Source organism: Oncorhynchus nerka, unplaced genomic scaffold, assembly GCF_034236695.1.
Source record: "Oncorhynchus nerka isolate Pitt River unplaced genomic scaffold, Oner_Uvic_2.0 unplaced_scaffold_696, whole genome shotgun sequence".
Lineage (NCBI taxonomy): Eukaryota > Metazoa > Chordata > Actinopteri > Salmoniformes > Salmonidae > Oncorhynchus > Oncorhynchus nerka.
The window spans coordinates 7,559-16,146 of NW_027040474.1; the positions used below are offsets into that span (position 1 = coordinate 7,559).

Sequence of the window (8,588 nt, forward strand, 5' to 3'; positions counted from 1 at the left end):
TGAAGTAGGCTAGCTGGCAGTGGCTGCGTTGTTGACTTTGTAGGCTAGCTGGCAGTGGCTGCGTTGTTGATTCGGGGGCTAGCTGGCTAGCTAGCAGTGTTGATTACGTTACGTTGCGTTAAAAGAACGACAATAGCTGGCTAGGTAACCTAGAAAATCGCTCTAGACTACACAATTATCTTTGATACAGAGACGGCTATGTAGCTAGCTATGTAGCTAGCTACGATCAAACAAATCAAACCGTTGTACTGTAATGAAATGAAATGAAAATGTGATACTACCTGTGGAGCGAGGCGGAATGCGACCGGGTTGTTGAGTTCTAATCGGTAGACATTGGCTAGCAAACAGCTGGCTAGCTAACCTCGGTAAATTAAGATAATCACTCTAAAAACTACACACTCTAAACTACACAATTATCTTGGATACGAAGACAGCAAAGACAACTATGTAGCTAGCTAACACTACACTAATCAAGTCGTTCAGTTGAGGGTAATAGTTTCTACAGTGCTGCTATTCTTATTGACTAAAATGATTAAAAATGATACAGTACTGCTGAAGTAGGCTAGCTGGCAGTGGCTGCGTTGTTGACTTTGTGGGCTAGCTGGCAGTGGCTGCGTTGTTGATTCAGGGGCTAGCTGGCTAGCTAGCAGTGTTGATTACGTTACGTTGCGTTAAAGAACGACAATAGCTGGCTAGGTAACCTAGAAAATCGCTCTAGACTACACAATTATCTACACAATTATCTTTGATACAGAGACGGCTATGTAGCTAGCTATGTAGACGGTGGGCGTTAGCTAGCTGGCTAGCTGCTGGGCAGATACGTTAGACGACGAAATACGATAATTACGCAATTATCTTTGATACAAAGACGGCTATGTAGCTAGCTAAGAAGAAATTGCTAAGATTAGACAAATCAAACCGTTGTACTATAATGATATGTAATGAAAAGTTATACTACCTGCAGACCGAAGTGCAGACCGAAGTGCGGATGCGACTGCTCGCTCCAACCCGGAAGTCCAGATATGCGACTGCTCGCTCCAACCCGGAAGTCCAGTTAAATGTTTACAGTCATTTATTTGAATTTGTCATTCTGCATTTTCACTGGATGTTGGCCAGGTGGGACGCGTCCCACATATCCCAGAGGGAGGTTTTAAATAATAACTTCATTACATGTACATTACTCCTCTTCTTTAGCAGGAGGAGAGTAGCTTAGTGAACTCATGGTCGGAGATGTTCGCTAGCTAGCATTAGCGACTAGCCTAGTTCTAAGATAATTTAGCAAACCAGCTAGCTGACAAACAACATAATTATATAATTAAATGGGCCAACACGTACATACGACAGAAGTGTGTTTAATACACAGCGACTAATATACACCAAAACAGTGTAAAGAGAGTGAATGTTGTAGCTATGTTTGCTATAAAGCTACAGAGGTGTCTAACTGCTGTTGGTGAAGGAGCGTCCCGTCCACTAGATTATACGTCACACTGGCAGCGTCGCCTGAACGTAAAAGACGCACATCGCCATCTGCTGACTGGAGGGGCAACGCAGTTGAGGAACCAAACGTTTATTTTTCATTTATTTCATTAAAGTTGATTATCATATTAATTAAGTCGTTCAAAGAAAAGCATGTGTTGATTGATTCGTTTATAATGAGTGATAATTTAAAACAAACTCAAGACCCACTACATATTTACATTGATCCATAGTTCTGCAATGGATCATTTTGACCCCAGAGGCATATCTTTTATCACAGCCAAAATGTGGTTCATTCAATTCATCCAACATAACACATTCAAATCCTTTGGAGTCATTTTGACACCAGCCAAAAGCACCTTTGATAAATAGGACGTTTATTTCAAATCAGAATTACATTTTATTGGTCACATACACGTGTTTAGCAAATGTTATTGCAGGTGTAGCAAAATGCTTGTGTTTCTAGCTCCGACAGTGCAGTAATATCTAACAAGTAATATCTAATAATTTCACAAATCTAAGTATTTGAATGTAGGTTCCTCTGTAGACATGATCCATCCCACCAGAGGGTGGAGGGACACCTGTATCAGTGGTTTTGACCAGATAGACACCTGCAGACACACAGTATAGTGCCTCCATGTTCTCTCCTAAGATTGGACTTTCTATACCACGTATCACCTGACTGTGTACAAAACTGCCAATGGTAGAAACCTCTTCCAGTGGTATACAGTGTATTCATTAAGTATTCAGACCCCTTCACTTATTCCACATTTAGTTACGTTACAGCTTCATTCTAAAATGTAATATGTTTTCCCCCTCATCAACCTACACACAATACCCCATAATAACAAACCAAAAACAGATTTGAAATTTTTGAAAAATGTATTTACTTAAGTATTCAGACCCTTTGCTATGAGACTCAAAATTGAGCTCAGATGCATCCTGATTCCATTGATCATACTTGAGATGTTTCTACAACTTGATTGGAGTCCACCTGTGGTAAATTCAATAAATTAGACATGATTTGGAAAGGCACACACCTGTCTATATAAGGTCCCACAGTTTACAGTGCATGTCAGAGCAAAAACCAAGCCATGAGGTCAAAGGAATTTTCCATAGAGCCCTGAGACAGGGTTGTGTCGAGGCACAGATCTGTGGAAAGGTACCAAAAATGTCTGTAGCATTGACGTTCCCCATGAACACAATGGCCGCCATCATTCTTAAATGGAAGAAGTTTGGAACCACCAATACTCTTTCTAGAGCTGGCCACCCGGCCAAACTGAGACATCGGGGGAGAAGGGCCTTGGTCAAGGAGGTGAACAAGAACCCGATGTTCACTCTGACAGAGATCCAGATTTCCTCTGTGGAGACGGGAGAACCTTCCAGAAGGACAACCATCTCTGCAGCACTCCACCAATCAGGCCTTAATGTAGCAATGATTAAATTGTCAACATTTATTCAATGGACAATTCTGTGAACTGTTCTGTGAAAGGTGTCGGCTAGAGATTAATTGCTGGAGCTTGCAGAGATTTGTAGTATTGCATGTTGTCTTCTTTGATGCTAATTAGCATTTTCAAATCTGAGAGTAGAGAGAGACAAATATATTGATAAAAGTATTTGTATTTATTATGGATCCCCATTAGTTCCTGCCAAGGCAGCAGCTACTCTTCCTGGGGTTTATTATGGATCCCCATTAGTTCCTGCCAAGGCAGCAGCTACTCTTCCTGGGGTTTATTATGGATCCCCATTAGTTCCTGCCAAGGCAGCAGCTACTCTTCCTGGGGTTTATTATGGATCCCCATTAGTTCCTGCCAAGGCAACAGCTACTCTTCCTGGGGTCCAGCTAAAATAAAGGCATTTGTACCATTTTAAAAACATGACAATAAATTGACAACACACTGTGTCCTCAGTCACCTTGTCCCAGAGAGGTTTACATGGTTATCAAAACATCACACCAGGGTGAGTCTAAACAAAACACAGCCCTGTGGGGAAAATGAATGGAACCATCTCCCTGTTTGACCTCTAGTTGTTATGGATATTATGACTCTACAGAGACACACAGTGGACGTGTCAAAATATGTTCCATTGATAAATCACACTTTATTTAACCTCAATGTCATCTTGTGTTTACATGGCATTGTAGATTCTAGATGTATATAGGATGTATTCTGGATGTTTTCAGTGTGTTTTAACCCTTTCAGACAATGGATTAATCACAATTAAAAATAGTGCACTAACATTACACAAAGTGAACTCAAGTCTGACAGCCCAAACAAACACACACATTCTCAGTCAGAAACACAAGTCAGAACACAGCCTCTCGATTCTCTCATGTGTTTTCAGGTTCTCTGACTGGGAAAATGTCTTTCCACAATGAGAGCAGTGGTATGTCTTCTCCTCCTGTGTATTTGTATGTATTCCTTCATGCTCTTTCAGGTACCTTAACCGGGTAAATCTCTCTCCACACTGGGAGCAGCGGTACATCTTCTTACCTGTGTGTGTCCTCTCATGCTTGTTCAGGTTTCCTACCTGGCCAAAACTCTTTCCACAATGGGAACATTGGAAAAGCTTTTCCCCCGTGTGTCCCCTCTCATGCGTTTGCAGGCTCCCTAACTGGGTAAATGACATTCCACATTGGGAACAGTGGTAAGGCTTCTCTCCAGTGTGTATTCTCTTATGTGTTCTCAGGCTCCCTAACTGAGTAAAACTCTTTCCACACTGGGAGCAGTGATGTCGTCCTGCTGGTTTGGACATCTCGGGGTCTGGTTTCCCTGAAGGACTCTTCCTGCTGTCAGAAGGAGAGTCTGGTCTCTCTCCTGTCAAAGACAAACAGATGATTTAATTAAACAGACCTGAATGAAACCTCCACATGATAAAACTTCCTATGATGTATAATCTAGACTAGATCCCTCAATCACCTGAAGTCACTTTTCACAAGTGTTATTAAAGCCACTACAAAATGCAGGTCTCTGTGTGGTTCTTAGTCAGAGAGGCCTATAGAATGGTCTAGAATGTCATTGTATGTTGTAGCGTTACACCAGTCCAGCCTACGCTTGACACTCTAGCAATGATAAAGTACTTTATGATAACACGAAAATTAAATAAACGATTTGGTATCATCTTTATTATGGAAGATTGAATAGGTGTGCTTCAAACGGTTTGCTTGGAATGATTTGTAGCCATCGTCTCGACAACCTGTGCATGAGAGTCCATTCAACTCAGTTTCCCTACCTGAAAAAACGCCATTCCGTAAAGTGTTTTCACGCACGCAAATTCAGGAAGAAACTGAAGAGCAGATGGCCTGACCGCGTTTTGCGACTGTCGGCTCACTTGACCGCAGTCAACGGTGGGCTGGAAATCGCCTCCAGTTTAGTACAGTGGAATTGCAGTATTGAATGAAGGCAAGTCCATTCCGTGAGACATTTAAGTTGTGATTTTGGGTGCAAATCCATTGTTAAAGTTTTGTTGTTGGCCAGCTTCTTGATGGTATTCACATCTTACAGTGTAGCTTTATCAATTCCTACATTAAAAAACGGCATTTAAGCTCAGAACTAGAGTAGAATGCCGTTTTAAAACCACGTATCAGTTCAACAACTATTTTCAAGACAGGACTTACTGGTGTTACTCAGATCTTCTGTCTCCTCCTCTTCTTCCCTCTCCTCCTCCTTCAATATGACAGTTATCTCTCCTTCATTCACTCCAAAAAAAGTATAATCGTTTTCTTCCTCTTCTTTCTGTGTAACAGCCTCACCCTCTACTTCTTCGTTTACTGTGACATCCTCCTCTTCATTCTCCTCTTTCACGACAACGTTCAGCCAAATACCTTCTTTCTCCTTCCAGCAGACCTCTTTTTTAGCAGGAGGGCAGCAGCTTGCTGAGCTCATGGTCGGGGATGTTAGCCAGCTAACCTAGCTAGTTAGCGACTAGCCTAGTGATAGGCTCATTTATCAAACCAGCTACCGTTACCTGACTAAACGGAAATATGACATGAAATGGGGAAACTAGTTAAAAGACAGAATTATGTTCCAAATACAGAAGTAAATATAGACCGAAGCAGTCTGAACAGCTTGAACGTTTCCGCTAGGAAGCTACCGAGGTGGCTGACGAGATGTTGTTGAAGAAGCGTCCCGTCCACTACATTATACGTCACTCTGATAGCATCGCCTGAAAAACGCATATCGCCATCTGTTGACTGGAGTGGTTAACGCAGATACATATTTATTTTATTTCCAGACAAAAAGTGCATTTTTACATTTTTTTCATTAAATAATAATAGAATAGTCAGACAACTGCAGATTTGTAATAAGTATGAATTTAAAACCTACTTCCACATTCTACCAACCCAACAGATGTTTCTCCTACAGTGAATATTAACCAATGAGGTGGGTCTTTCATTTACATTACATTTACATTTAAGTCATTTAGCAGACGTTCTTATCCAGATCGACTTACAAATTGGACATTCTACCAACCCAACAGATGTTTCTACAGTGAATATTAACCAATGAGGTGGGTCTTTCCACATTCTACCAACCCAACAGATGTTTCTACTACAGTGAATATTAACCAATGAGGAGGGTCTTTCCACATTCTACCAACCCAACAGATGTTTCTCCTACAGTGAATATTAACCAATGAGGTGGGTCTTTACACATTCTACCAACCCAACAGATGTTTCTACTACAGTGAATATTAACCAATGAGGTGGGTCTTTCCACATTCTACCAACCCAACAGATGTTTATACTATGAACACTTTCAGGTTCATTGAAGTTAAATTCCCAAAAAGCCTAAACAGGTTTGGTCATTATCAGGTATTGGAGCGTTGAAAGATGATGCACAACAACGGTTTCTTCCACGAAACTACGACTTCAATAACCACCGCGGTCAAAATAACTGTAAAGTTATTCTCCATCGAAACGACTACCGCTACAATCGACCTGTTCGCAATACATGGGTATTGGATCTGACCTCATTCATCTGTCAGTAAGCTATGTTTACATGGGTATATGGATCTGACCTCATTGATCTGTCAGTAAGCTATGTTTACATTGCTATTGGATCTAACCTCATTGATCTATCAGTAAGCTATGTTTACATGGGTATTGGGATCTGACCTCATTGATCTGTCAGTAAGCTATGTTTATATGGGTATTGGATCTAACCTCATTGATCTATCAGTAAGGTATGTTTACATGGGTATTGGATCTAACCTCATTGATCTGTCAGTAAGCTATGTTTACATGGGTATTGGATCTAACCTCATTGATCTATCAGTAAGGTATGTTTACATGGGTATTGGATCTAACCTCATTGATCTATCAGTAAGCTATGTTTAGCTATGTTTACATGGGTATTGGATCTAACCTCATTGATCTGTCAGTAAGCTATGTTTAGCTATGTTTATATGGGTATTGGATCTAACCTCATTGATCTGTCAGTAAGCTATGTTTACATGGGTATTGGGATCTGACCTCATTGATCTGTCAGTAAGCTATGTTTATATGGGTATTGGATCTAACCTCATTGATCTATCAGTAAGGTATGTTTACATGGGTATTGGATCTAACCTCATTGATCTGTCAGTAAGATATGTTTACATGGGTATTGGATCTAACCTCATTGATCTATCAGTAAGGTATGTTTACATGGGTATTGGATCTAACCTCATTGATCTATCAGTAAGCTATGTTTAGCTATGTTTACATGGGTATTGGATCTAACCTCATTGATCTGTCAGTAAGCTATGTTTAGCTATGTTTATATGGGTATTGGATCTAACCTCATTGATCTGTCAGTAAGCTATGTTTACATGGGTATTGGATCTAACCTCATTGATCTGTCAGTAAGCTATGTTTAGCTATGTTTACATGGGTATTGGATCTGACCTCATTGATCTGTCAGTAAGCTATGTTTACATGGGTATTGGGATCTGACCTCATTGATCTATCAGTAAGCTATGTTTACATGGGTATTGGGATCTGACCTCATTGATCTATCAGTAAGCTATGTTTACATGGGTATTGGGATCTGACCTCATTGATCTATCAGTAAGCTATGTTTACATGGGTATGGGATCTGACCTCATTGATCTGTCAGTAAGCTATGTTTACATGGGTATTGGGATCTAACCTCATTGATCTGTCAGTAAGCTATGTTTAGCTATGTTTACATGGGTATGGGATCTAACCTCATTGATCTATCAGTAAGCTATGTTTAGCTATGTTTACATGGGTATTGGATCTAACCTCATTGATCTATCAGTAAGCTATGTTTACATGGGTATTGGATCTAACCTCATTGATCTGTCAGTAAGCTATGTTTACATGGGTTTTGGGATCTGACCTCATTGATCTATCAGTAAGCTATGTTTAGCTATGTTTACATGGGTATTGGGATCTCAGCTATAGTATAATCCAGCATAGAGTTTGGAGTGTGACTGTTTGAGGTTGTGGACAGGTGTCTTTTATACTGATAACAAGTTCAAACAGGTGCCATTAATATAGGTAACGAGTGGAGGACAGAGGAGCCTCTTAAAGAAGAAGTTACAGGTCTGTGAGAGCCAGAAATCTTCCTTGTTTGTAGGTGACCAAATACTTATTTTCCACCATAATTTGCAAATAAATTCATAAAAAATCCTACAATGTGATTTTCTGGATTTTTTGTTCTCATTTTGTCTGTCATACTTTAAGTGTACCTATGATGAAAATTACAGGCCTCTCTCGTCTTTTTAAGTGGGAGAACTTGCACAATTGGTGGCTGACTAAATACTTTTTTGCCCCACTGTGTATATATATCATCCACATGTAACAGTATAACTTTAGACCGTCCTCTCGCCCATACCCGGGCGCCAACCAGGGACCCTCTGCACACATCAATAACAGTCACTCACGAAGCATCGTTACCTATCGCTCCACAAAAGCCGCGGCCCTTGCAGAGCAAGGGGAACTACTACTGCAAGGTCTCAGAGCAAGTGACGTCACCGATTGAAACGCTATTTAGTGCGCACCGCTAACTAAGCTAGCAGTTTCACATCCGTTACACACACACACACATTTTTGTAATAATGACAATTGCAACAATACTGAATGAACAATGAACACTTTTATTTTA

At 40.5% G+C, this 8,588-nt stretch overlaps 1 long non-coding RNA gene across 1 annotated transcript; it reads right to left on the reverse strand.

The window, feature by feature from the left end:
* Positions 1-1,832: 1,832 nt before the first annotated feature.
* LOC135571211 (uncharacterized) lies at positions 1,833-5,668 on the reverse strand. Its single transcript, XR_010463683.1, has 2 exons — positions 5,093-5,668; positions 1,833-4,292 (listed from the first exon to the last, which is right to left on the reverse strand). It is a non-coding gene; the product is annotated as an uncharacterized LOC135571211 (long non-coding RNA).
* Between the last annotated feature and the right edge of the window lie 2,920 nt (positions 5,669-8,588).